The sequence below is a fragment of the Dermacentor albipictus genome, chromosome 5, assembly GCF_038994185.2.
Source record: "Dermacentor albipictus isolate Rhodes 1998 colony chromosome 5, USDA_Dalb.pri_finalv2, whole genome shotgun sequence".
Classification (NCBI taxonomy): Eukaryota; Metazoa; Arthropoda; class Arachnida; order Ixodida; family Ixodidae; genus Dermacentor; species Dermacentor albipictus.
In genome coordinates, this window is record NC_091825.1 from 60,943,838 (window position 1) to 60,967,352 (window position 23,515).

General features: G+C 43.2%; 1 long non-coding RNA gene across 1 annotated transcript; it reads right to left on the reverse strand.

The window, feature by feature from the left end:
• Nucleotides 1–6,672: 6,672 nt before the first annotated feature.
• On the reverse strand, nucleotides 6,673–9,770 carry LOC139060626 (uncharacterized). Its single transcript, XR_011514982.1, has 3 exons — nucleotides 9,677–9,770; nucleotides 8,208–8,270; nucleotides 6,673–6,791 (listed from the first exon to the last, which is right to left on the reverse strand). It is a non-coding gene; the product is annotated as an uncharacterized lncRNA (long non-coding RNA).
• Nucleotides 9,771–23,515: the final 13,745 nt, after the last annotated feature.

Sequence of the window (23,515 nt, forward strand, 5' to 3'; positions counted from 1 at the left end):
GCTGTCAAGTTTTTCATATCGTGAAAATAAAACTGCTCAAAGCATGTCTTTCACGCTTGATGACAGCGCTGGAGCGTTTCAAGTTTCAAGTTTATTACCATAAATGCAAAATACAATATATATGAATGTGAAACAATTTCAAAAGGAGGCCCAAAAGTAGGAACTGTGGGACGGCCTCCTATCAGAATCGGATTAAACGATTTTAGTAAGGGCACGAATTATATGACAAATATATATTTTAAATGATTACAACGAAGATAGAAGAGCATAAATAGAGGCAACGTAAAGCTAATTGATAAACTAATTAATGTGATGAAAGCAAATACGTTTCAAAGACGATCTAGAACGGCTCAACGGCAACATTTTTAAATCAGGTTTTAGATTGCTCCAAGTGTAAAATAGCGCAGACCCTGGCAGTTTGTTCGCCGAACTGTCTAGCGACTTTTGGTAGGAGAACATTATTTGACAAAGCAAACCTTGTTGGATTTTTATTAGTGACTTGGTGAATAAGAAAAGTACCGCTGCTAACGTGATGGTCGATGAATTTATAGAAGACCATCATCTAGAGTCATGTGAGGGAGTAACAGGAAGTCCCATATATTTTAGGAATAGTGGCTTAGATGATGAAAGAGTGGAGGTAAATGTTGCAAATTTCAATGCCCGTTTTTCGATGCTAACCAAGCCAGTTATGCGAGCATGATAAGTATTTCCCTAAGAAGCAATGGGATATTTATTACATGTGTAGATGAAATTGTGGTAAAGGCAGAGAAGTGCATTAGTGCATCAAATGACACATGCTGACCGCTCTATACGCAGGGGACCTCAACTATCATGCATAGCGTTCTTTCTTTTAAGATGGGCCCTACAACGCGAAGGTAAAAGGGATACTGTTCACAGTCGCAGAGACTCGCAGCCAATACTTTTTGTCGATAAGATTCCATTCATATTTTGTTTAAAATTAGCTGTTTTTATTAACTATTCTGAATGGCGTCAGTTCATCGAAGGATTTGCAGAAAATTGAAAGAAATATAAAATGTCACGTTTTTAGTCAGGTACTTTACCGTTTCTTTTGCGTGGCTCATAATAAATGTTCAAGAGAAATGGAAGGTATCACGTGACTGACCACCCACCCACTTGAAAATGCAGCGGCCTCAAACAAGCTCAGCATGAGTTAGCGAGTGCATTATTTCCATGACGCATCAACAACCCGTTATCTGCACTGTTTGCTGATCAACTCCGAGTGTCGGTGCTGTGGCGGGCTCGGTGTCCCGCATGAAGCCACAGCTCCACCGCTAACTGCTGTGGAGTTTTTGGATATTTCATTATTTTACTTCCTTAAACACCCCATCGAAGGGGTATTACATAAGGGGTGGGCACATACATGTAAGCCATATATTTATTACAATGCAAGGTAATTTGTTACGATGTTTATATATGTGGAATGACAGGTTATGTCTGTGATATCGTTAGAAAGGCCGTTCCAGTCTTTTGCGGCAAGCAAAAAGAATGAAGACGAAAAAGTAATTTCTTGTGGGTGACCGGCGCGACTAGAGCTGCTTGCCGCAGGGAGAATGTATGGTGGCTTGGCGCGTGAGCTATAGGAGAACTTGCGAAAAAGACAAAGACGAGCATTGCGGCGACGAGATGCAAGCGATGATAAGCCGGATTGTCGTTTCAGTGCCAATATGCTGTGGTTCTAGGAGTACTTTGAACGCGTTGTTTCGGCATATGCAACGTACCGCTATGTCGTCCCACTCAATGCACCTTGAGGGATTAGGACGGCTCTATGATACCGACGCAGTAACAATGAAAGAACAAATAAGGAATGACACATATTGAAACACAAATAGGTATAACGAAGGCGCCATGACGTCGTTAAGACGTTGATACCTAAATTATAACAATGATACAAAGATCACAAAGTGGTAACGGCAATGTGAGGAACGTATAGGGTGTTGCGGAAAGTACACACGCGAGTACAAATAAAAGCAATGGACAGGATAACGCCGCACATGTAATTGATGTTTATTGCGACTACGTTCCACTAATCTGGGTCACACATGCGTATGAAAACAAGAGCACTATCATGGCTCATAGTCAAAGATCAACACAAAAAACACCCAAATATACTAGCCATAATGATGTATCGACTGTGGGGAGAGGGCGTTTTAAACAGAAAAGAGAAATAAGCGAAGCTTTCCACATCAGAAAGTTTTGTGTGCATATATGTGCGCGGGAACCCATCTTACCGATGAGCAAGTTCTAATTTTAACTTTATTATGCTAATCCAAGTGTTGTGGCCTTTCTCTGGAGAGGGTCTTGTTTGGTTTCTTCTTGTCTTTTTTTGCTTATCATTCACTAGAAACCGTGGTATTGTTCTTGGTTTCCAAGGGATGTGTGACGGATATTTGTGGAATGCAGTCGCGATAAGCTCAGCTCTAATACAAGCGTTCTACTGTGCATTCTTTTTACATCTACTCGCGTCAGTACTTGCTGGAACTCCCTATACGTTCACCATGCACCAAATGGCCCTGCAAAACACCCTACTAAACAATATGAGGAATACCAGATGATGAAGATAGAGTGATGACGGATGAAGAAGCCGAAATGACGACCAGTGCATGACAAAGACACCATAAAAGAGAACGTGCTGACGACGACATGAGAAGCAGGTGATGACGACGGCAGCCTGGCGACGACGGTATGACGGCAACCTGATGAACAAGTCGAAATGACGAACACGGAATGATCCCCGTATGACAGCACATGCACGACAGCGCTCGTGCAAAGAGACGCCATCGCGAAGAAGGCACGACACCGACGGCAAAACCGCGTGTGAGTGACGCGAATGCATCGGCCAAGGTGGTATCACGTCACTGGCATGATTTATAAGTGGATGTTGTACTTCATTGGTGACGATGGTGAAACTACGGATGCCTTGACAACGCTATAACGACGACGGCATGTCGGGTCGGATGTCGAACTTACAACAATGACAGTCTATTTTTAAGGCTTCTGGACGACGGTTTACGAACGAGAGAACGAAGATTCTTCTTTGACGACGATGCATTTTTGACAATGGCATGACAACTGCTTAAAGCCAATGGGATGATGAGGAGTGCTTGATCACATTGGCACGCCGATAATTCTATCAGGAAACCTTGACGTCGACCACCGCATGGCGAGACCATGATAATCAAGCTTCAGTGAGGTCATGGCTTGACTACGACGGCATTACGATGATAGTCTAATAATAGAGGCCTGATATTGGCTCTCTATCGATGGCGACGTGAGATAAGTAGCATAATTATTTGAAATACGAAAGTATAATTACAACACAAAGAGGAAGAAAGATTCACTGAAGCGGTACGACAAGTCCGTGAAGGCAATGGGTTGAGGTAACTGTAGTCATACCAGCGATGAAACTTCAGCGTGATGGGTACGGCCTCACGAGAGCCTGAGAAAAAGCCGGAAGGACGATGACGCACTGGCAAAAACGGCATCACGAGAAGGAAACAATCCGGCGGGCTCAAATTAATGTACAACATGGAGCACTGGGAATGAGTAGAAGGCGTGACGACGACACAATGACGAATAACGGATCCCGAAGCTGGAATGAGGAGGATTCAACGACAACGACGGCATCTCTATACCGGTGGTCCCTCGGATGCATGACGAGCGTCTGACGACTATGTGGTGAACAGGATGGTATGACGAATGTCAGTTTACAAGTGTGGCGACGTGAATAGTACCGTTTGGCGCTGACATGAACGACATGGAAGGATTATTGCGTCGTTGCAACAAGAAGAGCATTGGTGATGATGATTGTGGACGAAGACCACGTGCCACCAACAAGAAAGGGCATGCAGAGGGCGCAGAGTGTGAGAGCGAGCCGAAGTTTCGAACGGCAGCTAGCAGAACGGAGGTGCAAGGCTCGATGACTGGCGACTGTGTATCATGCTACCGTGCGGACCTGGTCGGAGATCCCACTCGTGACTGCCGTTGTAGCGGACTGGTGCAGTGCTACCTGCTGAGCATCGGGGCGACTTAGCCACTTGTCGGCCGACCGAACCCGTAGTTCTAGCGGCTGAGGCGTTACAGGCCAGGCGTTACGGGCCAGCTACAGTAGTTGTCAGGTATTCTGCCAGCCTGCTGTTTCCCTGCTTCTACGTTGCGACAAGGTTCGGCATGATCATGATGGCGTCATCGTGATGCCAAGCCTCTGCTGAACTTCACCTGAGGTGATTCTATAGCTGTAAAAAATACCATTTGCATCTCCGCGCTTCGCGCCGTCCGGGTCAAAACATGTGGGCATACAATGGGTGACGCCCTCGTACGTCAGGTAGTTTGGCTGAAGGAAGCTGGGGACCTTGGTTGCTTAATAACGGGCAGCACTGAGAAGATGACTAGATGGGTAAAAAACTCTAGAAAGCAGGAGGCGAAAGGAAAGAGCGCGAAGAAGAACGTTGTAGTTGTACTCTACGCACATTGCCTATCTCATTGCCTAAAGAACATTGCAAGTCGAGGTTATCTTTTCTGCTGCTGCAAAAGTGACAGCTATTTGTCCTGCGGTCGAAGGACAAGAAAGTGGAGCAGAACGTAATTCTAACCCAATCTGCAAAGTGGGCATGTAAATAAGTATATAGGTTGCACTACCAATGTGGTATACTCTTTCCCACTCAAGTGTGGGCGAGTGCTTCGTGCTCACGTGGGTGAGTGCGATAGGGCATACTGGCATGTGCATCAATGTAAGACTTAGAGAGCATCAGTTGTCCTTGGACAAGAATGATTATGCGCATTTGTCTACCCATTGCCGGCAATGTAAGCGTAAGCCTCTGCTCAAAAAGGCAACACTTTGGTTAAGCATACTGATGCATCCGCCAATTTATTCGTGGAAACAGCCCACATTGAGCGACATGGCACATGGTGCATTAGCCGTACTTCGATTGCGCTTTCTCAGCAGAAATTAACGTACCTGGATAGCTCGATACGGTAACAGATGCCCTGTATAGACGTGGCCCGGTTTTGCGTTTGCCGATTTACCATATGATCGCCTGTGTTGTTTATACAGCTGAATTGCCTGTCGAAACCGAAGAGAAAGCAAGCCACCTTGATATTGGAACATAAGGAGCACCAACAGCAGGTTTTGCTGGTTCGAAGCTATGTGTTCCTCTTACGTCACACATATCATCCATCTCTCAATGCCGACTGATAAGATTCATTACAAAAGCTCCCTGATAACGCGACCATAACGCCACTCTGACCACGCGCGAAATGAGAACACCAATGTCATTACATATAATGTTTCATGATCCAGGCTTCGCTCGCACCTCATCACAAGCTTGTTGCAGACCAAAGCTAAATTAAAGGGACCGTTTAATTTTGCATAAAAGTGTAGATGTGGTGAAAAAATAGGTTCACTTCAAAAAATAAAAGCAAAATAAACAGACCGGGAAGCGACCAACATGCTAAGGCATTGCAATACCGATGCGTTCTAGTCAATACACCACTTCTAAATGAGCCGATTTGGCGATGAGGATGTCAGACCTACGTGGCGTTAGGCCCAGTCTCAAGGTGAGCTGCGAAACTGGGAAGGCGAATGGTTGCGCCAATGTTGGTCGGCCAGGGTTGCACACGTCGTCAGCTTATCGAAAGCACAAGTGGGGTGGATGACTGTTTCCTCCAGGCGCGAGAGTTGGTCTGGTGGCTCTGAGACTCTCGCAGCGACGATAAGAAACTGTGCTGCAGATGGGCACTCACATAGGTGGTCAGCAAGTGGAGCTAGCAGATCGAAACTCGTCTCAATGCAACCGGCCAGAAGTATGCTTGCAGACTAGTATGCATCCGGAGCCAGGGCTGTGCCCCTCAGCGGGGACATCGAAGTGACTTACGGTAGCTGTATACTCACCTTATTACAGTAGAAATACCGAAAATCACATAGTGGTGCATTGATACGTTCAATCGAATTCTCAGAGATCCTTCGTTCAGCCAAACTATATCTAAGCCCATCAATTTATTGTGATGTCATTTTGTAGTGCTGTTGCTTTACCCTCCTTGGGCGAACCTAATCTAATATTTCTTGTAATAGTGGCAGGTGAATGCATGCATCGTTTAAGTAACACGTGGCGTCAGAAAATAAAAAAAAAATATTTTCCACATTGCTTATTTGCGCACTTTATTGCATGGGATGTCCGCGCTGCTATCATGAAACTTGAAGCCGTTTCCTTCTGTGTGAGCAATTATTGACTTCATGCCGTCAGGCATGATTCCCTCAATGCATCCAAAAGCTACGTCTAAAGCGGAAGCTTTAGGCAGAGAATACCACTAACCACGAAGCGTCAATAGTTGAATTCTGAAGATACTATTTCATTGCAGTAAGAGTAGCGCGAATCACATGGTTGTATCATTGACCCGCTAAATGAAATTCTTAGAGCTCGATCGTTCCGCTAGCCTATTCCTTTACCCAAAGAGTATGTCTGAAGTCAATTTTTATTGTTGTCTCTCCTAATGTACTCTCCTTGAACGAATGAGTTCTAATATTGCTTGCCATATTAGTCACTCTAGGCTTTGTACGTTGATGTAATACATGATGCACGCACATAAAAACCATTTCCCATTTGGGTATTTGCGTACTTTATTTCATGAGATGTCACCGTTGTCCTGATAAATCGTGAAACCTCTTCATCTGCTTTTCATGCTGATTCACTTCTTGCGACCAAGCATGATTCCGTCAGCACCTCCAACACCGCCGCCCAAAGCGGCAGCTTCATTGGGTGCCATGATGATCATAGCTGAAAAGGCAGAATGCGTTGCAACGATGAGTTAGTAAGTTACTCCCCCAATTATTATTGTACGTCCCTTTGTCATGAGAAATTTAGGCGTTAGTTAAGGGAATGCATTGCAGCACGAATCTCTGTTTCTACCAATCAATCAATCAAACAATTTTTATACAGCACCGTCCAATGGTGCTGGGAGCATGGTGGTAAAATAAGCAGAAAGGCAGGCTTGAGAAGTACCATGCCGCCAGTTACAGTGCCGGTGACAATGGTCTCAATGGAAGTACACACAGCCGGTGCCTTATAAAAAATACGGTATTGTCAGCATTCGCGATTATGCAATGAATACGTAATAAAGAATTATCAATGACTATTCAAATTTCACATCACATTAAATCAATAAACAAAGAGAGGACTGAAGCGCATTTCAAACAGGTACTTTACATCATGTATTTTTTTATCAAACCAAAAAGAAAATTTTTGCCGTTGCACGATTTAGCAGTCAGTACACCAGCTGAATGTATTACTTGTATGACCGCTCATATTTAAAGCCATAATGTAAGGCATGTTTAGCGACCAAGTCCAGATGAAATATATCTGACCGAAATGGCTTGTGCATTACAGCTGATTTTAAAACTCCGCATCTGAACGACGCTCTCTCTAAACTGCCATCAGATGTCCTGCAAAAGCTGTTGAGCAGCTTAGACGACGTAAGGGCGCCGAGTGTGAAAATCCTACGAGAGCAGTTCTACCACTCTGCCGTTAAATTCATTTATTCGTTATGGACAGCTTGTATATTCGTATCAAGTGAGCTACATTGTTTGTTTACCAGTGAAAGTGTTTTGGAATTTTACTCATATTTCACGAAAGGCTATCACGTGACCTAGTTCTATCTGACTGGCGGTAATCGTGGCGGGCTGCACTGCCATTAATTTACCATATTCGTCAATTATTTTGCGATCCTGCTAGATTCGTAATTATTAAAGCGCAGCAACCAAGACGACACACGAAACCAGAGAACGTCGCTCTGTTATATTTGCCGATCTATACCAACTAGCCCAAGCAACAATCCTCTCTAATTATAGCATAAACAACAACAAACTTCTGAGAGTTCACGTGCGAATTTCATGATGTGATTATGGCGTATGCCGTAGTAGAGGACTCCGGATAAATTTTCACCAGTTGGGTTCCTTTAAGGTACGCCCTCCCCCCATGCACTAGACTGCAGTGTTTTATTCCATTTTGCCACCCTAGTAACACAGTGCCACACCACAGCCACTAAGCCGCCATGGCATGTTATTATGTTAGCTCTTTCCCACAAGGGCTCAGTTGCAAAGTGAATAGTGTCAACAGAAAAATGATTACCAGCTGTTGTAGCAATAAAAATAACATCGCTGTTAAATATAACAGAATTGGACATGGCATAAGTACCTATGGCAACAGCAACAGCAGCGAGAAGGTCCATTCCCAAAGCACGGTTCATCTTGACTGGCACTGCAGTGTATGGACATGTTGTATTCAGACACGAATAAAACGAAGAAACTCTGCTTCTTCAGAGGAATGCATTCTCAGACATTCTCGGGTTTACCCCTCCTACAGTCAAATCTTTTTTGTGGAACCTATTGTGACCTTAAAATATAAGTTTTTACGTGCCAAAAGCATCATCTGATTATGAGACACGCTGTAGTGAGGAGATCCGGAATAATGTGGACCACCTGGCAGGTTTTTCCTGCATTTGACTACACTGGTGTTTTATCATGTTGCACCCACCGAGACGGGGCCCCCATTGGCGGATTTCTTTCCGCGACCTTATGCTTAGCGGCCCAACACCATAGCCGCTCACAAACCACGGCGGCTGACATATCTTCACCTGTATGCAGGTAGCGTTCTCTGGCGTTTTCGGTTTCAAACATCAAAAAGACGGTACTTGTGCCATCAATAACACTCTAAAGTTAGTAATGAAGAATATTCAATAGCTTTTAATATTTTCGCTTTATGTTACAAGTTGAAATTGAAATTGAAGCTTATCCGTTGGGAATTCATGTTTGTTCAGAAGAAATTGTTAAAGTAGCACCCCTGTAACGCCGCATTGATTGTTTTTTGTACTCCCCAATTGTCGCTAGTCGCCGAAGTGCTTTGTTTATAGAGAGGGGGTCCACTTCGCTCCACGTCGGAGGCGCAACCGTTCGAGTTTTACGAGGGGTCAGAAGGCCTGCGTGGTGTGGGGTGTCGAGTCACGGCATGCGCCAGGGAGCCATGGTGCGGATTCGGGGGAGGCGGTGTTGTGCGCAGTAAGTCGGTCTTCGCCGACGGGCAAATTAGGTCCAACCAGACAAGCATTCAGTGTGACTGCTGTATGCGGTGTTTTGATGCCGGCTCCCGAGTCCCTGGCTGGCGGGAGACGCCACCGCGGTTTATAAGGGCCTAGCAACATCGACCGCTGCATGTACGGAGGGGGGGGGAGTCAATTCCCCTACGCGTCCGGGAGGCAATGGTAGGCCGTTATTGCTGGGGGCTGAGAAAAGTCCGCGTGGTGTCGGATCACAACCTAAAGTGTGCGCTGTAGAGATGCAGTGCACATGTGAGGAACACTTTCGGAGAATGCCGTCTTGAAAACATGCATTCGGAGAACTTTCTCTTGTAGACAATAAGTTTAAGTGTCATGGACGGTCATAATTTTCCCAAGCGCACAAGCCTTGAGCACAGCTGCGGTACCTGGTCTTGAACCCCGAATCCCGAGGTACTTGCACCCTAGAGACGCCATTAGGGTAAAAGACGGCCTTGTGATAAATTATGTGGATGTGGTGTGTTTTGCTGAGGCGGTCAATGACTATGTAGAAATGAGAGGGGAACGGAGTTTTAGGAAATAAGAAAACCGTTTCATTTTGCAATAAGCTTACCTTCAAAAGTAAGCCCATCCATTTTGTTTGCGGCTTGAAAAACTTCTTACTCTCTCTGGCAATTGAATCTGTGGGACGGGCCAACGGCCTTGCCGCCCTTCTTCTTTGTCTATTTCACCTATAGTAATCGGGACGATGTGCTGTCCCTCTGACTGGGTTGAAATCAGTATTGCTGATAGATCAGTGAGGCTCGGTATCATGTACCTTTACACGGGTCTGGGCTCTAACTCACTGAGACAATCAAAGAGTGAGAATTTCTTTCTCAATTGTTCAAGTCTTAATGCATTTGTTTGAACTGCCATGTATATAGAAAAGATTACCTATAGACCGAATCTGTGACGTAAGTTACTGTAATTGTTAGTGAGACGCAAGGCGTTTCGCAGGCTCAGAGCAGGTAAGATCCAGAGGTCATGGCGATGATACGCCTGGAGCTGGAGCTGGAAAAGATGCGCCTGCAGCTAAAGTGCGAGCGCGTTGTTCTACGAGGAGTGGAGCTCGAGCAGTCGAGCAGGCCGCCTTCGGTGTAGGAAGGAAGCGATCGTCGACGTGCCAGCACGCATGAAATAAAAAATTTTGGGTTTTACGTGCCAAAACCCCTTTCTGAGTATGAAGCACGCCGTAGTGGGGGCTGCGGAAATTTCGACTACCTGGGGTTTTTTAACGTGGACCTAAATCTAAGTACACGGGAGTTTTCGTCCCCATAGAATAGCGGCCGCTGTGGCTGGGATTCGATCCCGCGACCTCGTGCTCAGCAGCCCAACACCATAGCCATTGAGCAACCACGCCGGGTACGGATGGAATAGAACAATGTGATAAATTGTTAAGGCATACCGGTTGTCATGTGGCGCTGACATTCCGATGTAGTTTGATGGCGTGGAAAAGTTCTTTTTTATCTTTCCAAGTGCCAGAATGCAGCCGAATACATGTTATTATGCCGGTGCTGATTGCGCGGGTCCGTTATCTGTTGTGCAGCCTCAATAAATAGGAATGTTCAGATTATGGGACCGTAAAGAAGACGGCTTTATGTCAACTCAAGCTCACGCCAGGTGGATACTTGAGGAGGCCTAGACAAGCATCTAAGAGAAAGATTGAAACTTGAGCTCATTTCGAGTCTAGCACTAGAATTTATATCGCCTATTACCTTCAACTCGAAATGCAAGCAAAAATGAAGCCATGACGGAGCTTATGGTCGTTGACCAAATGAAAGCTACTCTCAGCTCAAAAGTCCTTGAATATGTTCTTTTGCGAGAGGGCGAACACCGGCTTAAGTCAGTGGAGGTGGCAAAAGTGCTAGAAACTTTTGAGCGAGTGAAAGAGAGAGGACGAGCAATTAAGCCGACTGCGCCGCACTGTGTGTTACTTACCATGAAACTTTCTAGCCCGCAGAAGACAAATCTAAGATGGCATGTATCTCATACACAGGGTCACTTCGCCCACATACTTCCTAACAGCTTTAAATAAAGAACAGAAGGGGTAGGCGCTTACTGTGCGGGAACAGAGGCTCCAGCAGGTTTCCATAGCAGGTAAGGAACAGCCGCCAGAGTCGGAAAGGATGCTGAGAGTTAGGAAAACATCCTAAAGTAAAGTGCCAAATCAGGAAGATTAAAGCTTGATCTTATCCCGATCACATGCGGGGATATAGAAATGGAGGCTGCGCTGGATACAGGTGAGGAGAAAACGCTTCGCCGTGAAGAGTAATTACCAGTTGTTTTGAGGAAGCTGTTGGGGGCGGTAAGACTCGAGTCACTATTCGGAAACACAATTTGAGCTAACCTGGCTATGCCACCCTTGAATATAAATCACCTAGGGGCTTTGAGACAACCACAGAAGGGCGATCTGGTGTGTGTGGTCACAGAGTAGATTGCAAAAGTAGTGGACTGCCTGCTATCGAAGGAGGATAGGGAGATACTAAGGGCACAGGGAACAGATCGGTTCTTGTGCGAAAATAAATAAGCGCGTGTAGCCGGCGCTGTTAGAGTTGAATCGGTCGAACTAGTGGCTACAACTGAGCCAGACTGCGGTCTTAGCTGCGAAGAAACAGCCATGCAAGCTTAGACAGGTGTGAATGTTCCCCTTTACCAGATAGAACGTGTGAGCAGGACAGTTCAACCTTGGTGGACATTTTTGTTGTGACTGTGGTTGTTCGCACGCGAGAGCATTGTAAGACTGTGGACAGAATCTTTATATAACCTGAAAACATCAACTTTCGGCTCTTGTGCCATGTTAATGCTTTGCAAAGGGTTTCTTGCACATACATGAGATGATTTTGTTTTGCATGCTCGCCACCAGGAATGTATTGAGTTCTCGCGCCTTTGTTTATTGTCATGAGAAAATAGCTTTTCTTAGTCGCCAATATTGATTTCAGGCTCTGGAAGCGCCTAAGTTTGGCGGCATATGTTTGTTTTCCACGGCGGAACTCGTAGAGTTTAGACTCTATGATACGTCGGATACAGCTGAGCACATTGTGACCCCAGTTTACTATTTATGAAGGACGTGTAAGGGCACATTGATTGTTTTGTGTACTTCCCGAGTGTCGCGAGTCGCCCACGTGCTTTGTGTATTGAGAGGGGATCTAGTTCCCTCCACGTCCGAGGGGCAACCATTTGTGTTTTATGAAGGGTCAGAAGGTCAGCGTGGTGTCGGGCGACGAGTCACGGCATGCTCCAGGGGTGTGCTGTGCAGATTCGAGGAAGGCGGTATTGTTTAGCAATGAGTTGGCATTCCTTTGACACCCAGAATAGGTTCACAGAAAAAAACCTTTAATGGGACAGCGGTACGCGGTGTTCTGGCGCTGGCTCCCGAGTCCCTGCCAGGCTGGAGACGCCACCCTGGTTTAGAAGTGCTTAGCAACATTGACCCTGTGCTGCATGAACGGAGCGAGGGTTTATTCCCCTACGCGTCCTGGAGGCGATCGTCGAGCTTTGTTGCTGGGTGCTGAGAAAAGACCGCATGGTATTCGATTGCCCACTTACGTTGTCCGCTGTAGAGATACAGTGCACATGTGAGGAGCACATTCGGAGAGCGTCGTCTTGTAAACATGTATTCGGAGAACTTCGTCTTATAGCTGATAAGTTCGGATGCCATGGACGGTCATAATTCTTTTACGCTGACCAACCTTGCGTGCAGCTGCGGTGCGCGGTGTTGAAGCCCCGGCTTCCTAGACATTTGCGGCTTCGAGATACCATCAGTGTTTCAGACAGACTAGAAATAAATTGTACTGCCCTGGCCTGTGCGGCTGAGGCCGTCAATGACTACATAGAAATGAAGGAGAACGGAGTTTTAGGAAAAAGAAAAACCGTCTTTTTTTTCAATTTGTTTGCTTTTAAGAGTAAGCCCATCCCGCTAGGCCTTGGCTTAACACACTTTTGACTGTGTTTTGCAACTGAATCTGTGGGACGGGCCAACGGCCCTACCACCCTTTTTCTTTGTATATTTCAGGTCTAATAATCGGGAAGAAATGCTATCGCTCAGACTGGGCTGAAATCAGGATTCCTGATAGATCAGTGAGGCTCCATACCATGTGTGCTAAGACGTGACTGGGCTGAAATCAGGATTCCTGATAGATCAGTGATGCTCCATATCATGTTGGTTAAAACGACTCTGGGCTCTAACATTCGCTGAGACAGTCAAAGAGTGTGCTTTTGTTTCTAAATTGACCAAGTTGTAATGCGTTTGCTTTCTCTGCCATCAGTCAAAAAAGTTTACCTTTTTTTTCTATACTTCTTGTACATCTGATTTCTATCCTTTCCTGTCTGCATTCGATCACCAACTGCCGATCATTGGCGAGAAACTTCACGTTCCAATGGAGGAACGAGGTCAACAGACGAACAAAAATATTACGGCTGCTCTTGTGTATTCCAGTTTTAAATTGTTCTTCAAGGTGCGCCGACGTTTGTGCTAACATATTCCTGAAATGCTACCTTAAGCACTCCGATATAATGTTAACTTTAGTGTCAGTGCATGTTTTTGTCAACTCAATATATTCATCTATCTCACAATTTTCTGTACATGTACAACTGCACATTGACCCCTAAATATATAGCCTTCAAAATGCATTTGCTACTCCACAGAAGGATAAGCCCGAAGTATCATCCGTATGAGATAACAAGTCTGAGTTACAAATTCTCAGTTCTTATCGACGTAGCACTGAAATACCTACAGAAGGAATTGACCCACTCTCAAGTCGGACAAATAAGTGCTGTATTCGTCGATAATTTTCCTGCGTACTTGATTTTGCTCGTCTGCTTATCTAACGCTACCTGTTTGGACAACACCCTTATAACTGAATTCAGTTGCAGCATCGTCTCCACCCCATATTCATGGCCGGGGTTTAGCTCGCTACGTTAGAGCTATGTTACTGAAGGTTCGTGTACGATATGTCATAATCAATGAATGTTTTGACAAGCAAGGGCGGCAGTCAGTGCGTTCTGTTCCTGCTGTACTGCAACGTAACCACTTAGTCATATCATATAGGATGTTGCATACTTCCTCCTAGAGCCTACGTCCCTTTAAGCACACATCGCTAACCATATTCGATAGCGAATAACACTGGCTTCACTTTGGACGTGGGCACAAACGTGATAAGTCATTTTCGGAGGCGACATAACTTGCCTCTCAATTTAGCTTGATATTTTCCTATCATTTATGAAGCAGTTAGCCTAAGAAGTTCGGAACACTGATGCTTGGGTTATTATTCTATTTTTCTCAACCCTTTTTTTATTATCTCGTCCTACTTTCCTCTCCATGCCCATCCCTATTACTGTCTCCTTTTCTTTCCCTACTAATGTTTTTCTATGCACCCGCACACTTCTAGAGCCGGCCTGCATTGCACCCCTCCTGGTGGCAGTTGCCAGCCCGTTCCTTTTCTCAGCTATGTGATTGATTTCTATATGCAAACATTAAGGTATTAATAGATATCTCGAAGTTCACGATCATCTGGAAAATGGCACTTGTCCAGGATGTTTGCTAAGCACGCGTAATTTTGCAGCTTCATGGCCTCAAATGCACAAATGTAACTTGGGCATTACCCTTGAATGAATAAACTAAAAGTAATTGATTAAAGGATTTCAAGCAACTAAAAATTTCCATTATTGAATTAGCGTTGCCACTTTTTACAAAAATTGTATTTTCGTCTTCAGGTAAACCACCTCACGAGGCCCAACACCGTTGTATGGTGACTGCGATTTTTCAAAGAGCCTCACTGACCCTCATATTTCAGTTTCCGTTAAGAGCGCACGCCGAAAATGTGATTGACATGTAACACTTGTAGCCATCAGTGTTAGTGATTACGGTGCGCAAGCTGGCAATCAGCACTGTTCATCTCCCGCACATTCAAGATGTTTTTTTCAGAGAAGGATATATCACGCCGTTAATCCGCTTTGAAGATAATTTAATGAAGCGACGATAGTGGCAAAAAATAAAACGGATGTGCCGTCGGCAGCCATCGTTGTATTCGATAAAAGGAAATATTTCTCTTTCTGTTTATTGTCGTTAGCTGCTTCATGCACACAAAGACAGCATGTGTCTCGTGCTACACATATTTAGGAAAAATTCAATGTGATCCTTAAAGAGGCCTCCAAATATGCACGCAGACACAATACTTTGAATTGCCGCAAGAACGGAAGGAGAGTGCTTTACTCGAGGGCAGTGTCTAAAGGATAATACCCCATGAATGTCGCGAGCACACTGACGGGCGTCTCAACTTAAGTGTTTGTCTTATTTCCACCTTGATGTGCTGCCATGATGCGTGACAAACATGGTTTGAGCTGTTTTACTTTTACGATAAAAAGAGCTACGTAACAACTGCAATGCGTCGCAAACTTGTCTCTTGCTTGAAAGGTTGATTTATTGAATGAAGATCAATGAAGAAAAAGAAGTGAGTATAGTCCTTTACAATATTTGCAAACTTAGGATTTGAACAACTTCCGGTTTTGCCCACTGACGTAGCTCGCTAAGCGTAACGAGCAAGAAATTCATTGGTGGCAAAATCGATCAGCAGGAGCGCATGCAAAATCTAATCCCACCGATTTTGAACATGTTTTTTATACATAATGACAATTTTATGTCAAATTTGCCTTAACCATTAGAAAACATTTGCTAAGGAGTAATGAGCTTGATGCGTAATAGGCGTAAGCCTTCAGGCGTATAGAGCTTGTCTTTTGTATAAAAATTTGAAAATTGATTTTCTGAACGATGAAACAATTTAACTGAAAGAGTTGTGTTCCGGCGCTGCTCTCTTACTGCTGGTATTGTGCGAGTGCCACCTCTATATTTGAGACCCGCAAGAACGCGCATGTTTTGCTCGAGCGGATTTGATTTGCCCAATCAAGCTATCTCATCCTAAAGATGAATTGTATCTGGAAATTGACGACGACTTGATCAGTTCTGTTTTTAGGAAACAGCAAAAACATTGCATACTTCAAAAATGGCACCAGGTACGATGCACGCACAAACATTCAATGAAGACACTCAAAAAGAACTTGTTGAAGACAAAAAAGAAGAAACGACAATACGTTTTATTACGAATAATTTGGCTACTTTAGCCGTTTTGAGGTGATCTATCTATCTATCTATCTATCTATCTATCTATCTATCTATCTATCTATCTATCTATCTATCTATCTATCTATCTATCTATCTATCTATCTATCTATCTATCTATCTAACTATCTATCTATCTATCTATCTATCTATCTATCTATCTATCTATCAAGTGGCTTACCCCCACCCGGAGGACCAAGTTGTCTACCAGCTTGGGCCACGAGGTACGGGCTCCATGCAAAGAGTTGAGGTATTTCCATTGTCGGATCATTCTAGTTTCGGGATTCCTTACTCGCTTCATGCCATCTTCGTCACGCCTTCTGCCCTGGCTCAGTGGCCCAAGATGGCTGATAGTTTTCGCCACCAGATATGGTATCGTAGAAGTAATGATGACGCATCGTCGCTTCCCCGTCTTTTCAGCTTTGTAATCCGAACTCGCCATGGCGTCGTTGTCAGGTCTATATTCATGACAGTCGCCATGCATTCGATATCAGACTGCCATAATAATGTCGATGTCAATCAATCGTCATCATTCCAGCTTCGTGATCGAACTCTCATCATTCTACAGTCTTCACCTCTTCTACTAAGTCCCAGTCGTCAATGTTGTATAATAGTTAGGGCCACAAGGTTTGTTTTTATTCTCGTGATCCCGTCGTAGCCGTTGCATCCTCATCATTCCAGCGTTGCCACCAGACTATGGTCGTGCCATCGTCATCACGCTCTCGTTTCATCGTTGTCATCAGTTTAATTACGTCATCCCATTGTCATCATACCGCTTTTGTCGTTTCATCGATGTAAGTCTTTATTTATTATTCTAATGTAATATTATTGTCATAATGGATAATAGTATTCAGGCCGCAAGGAAAAATGCGGCAGATCCCGCGCCCTTTGGTAAATGATGTTATCCAAAGCAGCGTGGGGACAACCTGCCAATTTAATGAGACGACCATGCGACCACCAAGACGTAGGCGGCTGTTTGATGACTCAAATGAAACGCACGTATTCGCATTCATATTATGTACTATAATTTATGTCCCTACATATTCTTGTCAAAAAATGCCAATGTTAGTACATGCCAAGGTAACAAAATGGTCATGAGAGAAACATAAGCCAGGTTGCTGCTTGATGACCTACACGACACACACGCCTGGATGTTAATGTCATGACCGATATTTGTGTTCTTCATAAATTATTGTCATACTATGTCAATTTTAGTACATACGAAGACGTAGGTGGTTGTTTCATGACTTATAACACTTGCACGAAATAACATTCATGTCATGACCTGTCATTTGTGTTCGTTGTACAATCTGATAATAAATTATGCTAATTTTAGTACATACCAAATTAGCGAAATGACTAAGAGAGCACCGAGATCGGAGCGGCTGTTTCATGGCCTATGTCACACACATGTCTTTATACTCAAGTCATGACCTATCGTTTATGTTCTTGGTGCACTCTTGACATATTATGCCAATTTTGCTACCTACCGAGTTAAAGAAGCAAGCATGAGAGCATCAAGATGTAGTTGGCTAGAAAGATAGATAGGTGCTGTCAAAGTGTGAAATTTGCGTTCATTTATAATTGAAATGAGTATGCCATCGTAGACACCTTTTCATTGTCACAAAATCAAAATCAAGCTGCTATTGACAGAACGTCGTCGTAATGCCGTCGTATTTGTGCCGTCACCTTCACTCCAGCCTCGCGATCCGGCTCTTGTCATGCGGTCATCGTCATTCAGGCTCTCTGATACAGTCATCGCCATGCCATTTCGATCATACAATTTTGTATCCCGTTGTTTTGATCCCGTTGTCGGGCCCTCCACTCAAAATCATTAGTGTCATAGACACTTTATGATTCAAGCAACAGTATGTCTTTCGTGAATGAGAAACTTTAAATGACTAATGACCTGTAGATGACACGTTAGAAGCATGAAGGGAATATAAAAAGGCGGCAGATCACACACCCTGTGGAAATCCATGTTGTGCGAAGCAGTGTGCGTGGAGCCTACTAAAATAAGAAAACGACCGTGACAGCACCAAGACGTAGGCGACCGTTGCATGACCTACATGACACACATATCACGACATTCATGTCATGACCTGTCATTTTTATTTGTCATACATTTTTGTCATATTATGCCAGTTGTGGTACATACCAAGTTAACAAAACGACTATGACCACGTAGACGGATAGATAGATAGATAGATAGATAGATAGATAGATAGATAGATAGATAGATAGATAGATAGATAGATAGATAGATAGATAGATAGATAGATAGATAGATAGATAGATAGATAGATAGATAGATAGATAGATAGATAGATAGATAGATAGATAGATACATAGATAGATAGATAGATAGATAGATAGATAGATAGATAGATAGATAGATAGATAGATAGATAGATAGATAGATAGATAGATAGATAGATAGATAGATAGATAGATAGATAGATAGATAGATAGATAGATAGATAGATAGATAGATAGATAGATAGATAGATAGATACTGTCAAAGTGGCAAATGTTCAGCAAGAAATGATTCACATTTAATAACAACTGTGCCCTTACACGTGCTTCGGCTATATGCCACGTGCTTATATAGAGGCACCACGACGGCTTTTTGAGACCAACGCACTGACTATGGAAGAAGAAATGAGGATTGGTTACGCTTACTGTTTAAGACCAAGGATATCCGTCATTTTTGTACCACTGCCCGTGTTTTTCTCTTTTTTCGACCAGTATGCCACTTTCTGCCCAACTCCATTTTTTTATACGGCAAAAGGTTTTTACTGTGCACGCGCCTAGGTTTTACTGTTCCTGAGCCTAGAATCCGAATATTGGGCTGTCTATACTTGGTTGCAGTTCCTTTTCTTTTTACTGTCGTCATTGTGATTGGTACTCTCTATGGCTCTTGTGTGCAGTTTTGCCATATGTATAAGGCCAGCAAATATTTTTTCGTGTTATCCTCTTTCCTTCCCAGCCTTATATTGCCGTCATACCACTTTATCATTGATTCCTCCTTCTCTTCGCGTTAAATTGCAAATTTAAGCCGTGTGTACTCTATCGAGTTATTTTGCACTTTTATTACCGCCCTTACTCAATGCCCTATCAAAGGGCCTGTTAATTATTTTCATTTAATAAATAAATAAATAAATAAATAAATAAATAAATATTCATCATCAGCCTATTTATGTTCACTGCAAGACGAAAGCCTGTTCTTGCGACCCCCAATTATTCCTGTCCTGCGCCAACTGATTCCTACCTTGCGCATGCTCCTACTTTCATCACCTCACCTAGTTACCTGCTGCCTTCGACAGCCCTTCAAATCTCTTGGCACCAATTCAGGACATACACGTACAGATGTCAAAATATAATGAAGATCAAATCCATTTTATGGTAGCGTCATGTCGTCCTTAAGACGTCGATTCCTAAATTATGGCGGTGGCATACCGAGGACGACGCGGGGACGACGACAAGAGGAAGAAGATATGACGTTGTCGTGCCGATAACGGTATGAGGAGAGCATGAAGAAGAAGACGGAATGTGACGACGACCTAATTAAGACAGCATGAGGACAACCGTGCTGACGGTTGTCCTCATGCTGCAGGGACAGCATGGCCACAATTAGTACATGACCGGGGTTGTTGGAGAAGTATGGGAGAGGCCTTTGCCCTGCAGTGGGCGTAACTAGGCTGATGATGATGATGATGATGATGATGATGATGATGACAACCGTGTGAAAAGAGCCACATCCAAACTACTCTGTAATACCGATAGCATGACACACCCAGCATAACCATGCATCAATGACGTCAAGGAATTGAAGGCGGCAGGACGACGCTGCCACAATAACAAGAGGACGATGATGCTCAATTAATAATGATGGTGGAACGAAAGCTTAATGACAATGGCTTGACAATAGTTTGACGATAGCATGTCGGGTGGGATGTCGAAGTGACAATGCGTTTCTTCTTTCTTCTATCTGCATTTTGTCGTTCTTTAGTAAGGTGATCGAAAAGCTAATACATAATCGCTTATATAAGCACTTATCCAAATGTAATCTTTTACCTCCTGATCAGTTTCGTTCCCGTGACAATTTTTCAACTGAATCAGTGCTTATTACTTTTACTGAGAGGGCTAAATTAGCCATCGATCAAGGTCTATCAAAGGTGCTCTTTTTATTGATTTCACTAAGGCGTTTGATACAATTAACCATTGTATTCTTCTAAGTAAACTTGAATCGTATGGCATTTCTGGGCCGCCTTTACAATTAATTTGCAACTACCTAATAGACCGACCATATATAGTCCAATTTAATGGTGCCTTTTGCTCATCAAAAACTGTAAGTACAAGTGTACCTCAGGGATCAATACTTGGGCCACTTTTATTTTTCATATTCATCAATGACTTGCCAGAAGTATTAACACATCTGCACTGCCTTCGTTATGCTCATGACCCCACTATTTTTCCATCCGATAAAAATGTATTCGCATTGCAAGATAAACCTAACTCTGACATATGAATGTTCATCCATCGTGTGGAAAAAACAAGCAAACCATTAAGCCATCTACGACATTTGTGGTATTCCATCCTTCAAAAACTTTGCACATTGACCCTATTGTAGTTTCTCTTAATGTATTTGCAAGATCCGCGTCTACTAAATTTCTTGGTGTAGTTCTAGATGTGAACCTAACGTTCCCGTGCCGTATTCAACTACTTGCTCAAACAATATCATTTGGTATCACATCATCATAAAAACTCGCTCTACTTTTCAACAAACCATTCTCATGTCTTTATATTAAGTGTAGACACAAAGTCGTCTTTCATACTGCCTCTCATCTTGGGGTAATACATATGCCACACATCTTCATTAGCTAGAAGTTTTGCAAAAGCAGGCATTATCATTATTGCATCCCAATCACATAGATCTCCCTCTGCTCCCATATACCGTTCCCTAAATGTTTTACCTTTACGCATGTTATTCAATCATGAGCTGTCACTACTTAGGTTTCGTCCTATTACTTCCAAGTTTGATATTCCAGCTTTTACTCGCTCCAGCTTCATCAATGATAACACCACAAGATTTTAAACACAACCTAATATTTTCCTTTCAAAAGTAAGAATTGATTATGGGAAATTTACCGTCGCGTTTCCAGGCATTTCTATTCTGATTTCAATACCATCTGATATGTAGTCATCTACATTATTCATTCAAGCGTAGAACGAAGGAGCACTTCATGAACACTTCATCTGACGCATAGTATAATTTAACGCACCTAGAATTAATTAGATTTGAAATTGAAATTGAAATGAAATGCATTGAAAGTTTATATTTAACATAATGAGCGTATACAATGGCAAAGTACAACACTTTTGGGACCCAACAAACATGCCAAAGGGTCCCTACCGATTGTTATGAGGAAAAAACATTCCTATGGTAGGTGTTTCTTTTTATACAGTAAAATCACATAAAGCTGAAGTAGTTGAGTAGGTAAAACAAGAAAATACGCTATCGGGGAAACTTTTTAAAGTGAGGAACATTTTTCTAACAATTTTCTTTGTTACATCATCGAAAACGTTGGCACAGGAAAATAATAAAAGAAAAGGGAGGACATGTGCAAGCATGAGCAGTCTTGCACATTGTTAATAAGTGAGAGTTTTAACTGTTTAAGATTTGTATGCAATGTTCTTGGAGCGGTTAGGTCAGCTTATTCCAAACTGTGGTACCTGTGAACTGTAGTGCAGAGCGACTGTAATTTGTATTTACCTTAGGCAATAAAATACGACCGCGAGATGCGTTCCAATATTGCGAAGTGAAAGATGGAGCGAGACTGCCATCAAGGCTAGTTTTTCATTACCTACTTGATGCATGATGGAGGCGATGTTGTATGTTGTGAGATCGTAAATTTTGAGGATGGTGAGGTTGGTAAATAAATCTTCACTCCTAATATGCGTACTGTTGGGTGCAATAATACGGAGAGCTCTTTTCTGAACTGTAAACACCGGTGACAGAATAGTCTTGTATGTGGAACTCCAGATCACTAACCAGTAATTCATGTGAGAGTGAACAAATGCATAGTAAAGATTGATAAGTATGTAGGGAGGGAAATAGTTTCGACATTTCTACAGCGCATGCAAGCCATATGAAGCCTCATGAACTGCGGAACGCACATGAAGGCGGAACTCTAAATGGTTATCGATAATAACACCAAGAAATTTTCTCTCACTAGATTGTTTTATCGGATGGTTATTGTAAATGACATCTGAATGAATATCATAAGAAGCCAAGAAACACTGACACCAAGGACAATATAGGGGCAATTGCTTGTGCCTAATAAATGAAATGAAGAAGCGATAAATTAATGGAATTTAAGTAGACGAAAGAACAACTTGCCCCAGGTGGGAACCGAACCCACAACCTTGGCATTTCGCGTGTGATGCTCTACTAATTGAGCTACCACGGCGCCGTTTCCCTACTAGGACACATAAATACCCTAGAAGGTGGATGGGGAATCGGCGCCGCGGTACCTCAATTGGTAAAGCATCGCACGCGAAATGCGAAGGTAGTTGGTTCGGTTCCCACCTGCGGCAAGTTGTTCTTTCATCTACTTTAATTTCCATTAATTTATCGTTTCTTCATTTCATTTATTAAGCACGAGTAATTTCCCCTATGTTGTCTTGGTGTCAGTGTTTCTTGGCTTCTTATAATACGACTAATAAAAATCGGGCCCATCGGTTAACCTCCCTTCTTCTCGTTTATCTGAATGAATAGCCGTTTTCTTTTTTTTCAGAGTCAAGATAAAAACTGTCTTCGCTGGGTTAAGGTGAAAGGCATTCAGTGTACTCAAACGGTGCAAAATTTGTAATTCAGAGTTAAGCTTATTAATTAGGTTGCATTGTTCACCATCGGCTCTAATAAGGTTAGTATCGTCTGCATAGGGTACAGGGGTTGCCCCCACAAGCTGCGAAGGCAAGTTATCTATATGGAGTAAAAAGAAACGATGGTCCGTGTACGGATCCCTGCGGAACGTCAAGGTTAATGACGTTGCTGTTGGACTGAAAATCACCTAGTTGAGCGATTTGTTGCCGATTTTCTAAGTAACTGCGAACTAACGTCAAAGGTATTCCATTAATTCCATAACCAAGCAATTTATCGCTGAATATATAATGACTGAGGGAATCGAAAGCTTTCCCAAAATCTATAAACAATCCCGCGACTAGATAACCACTGTCTATTGATTTTCTAATTGAGTCTGTAAATGTTGAGGCTGAAGTTTGTGTGGAAAGGCC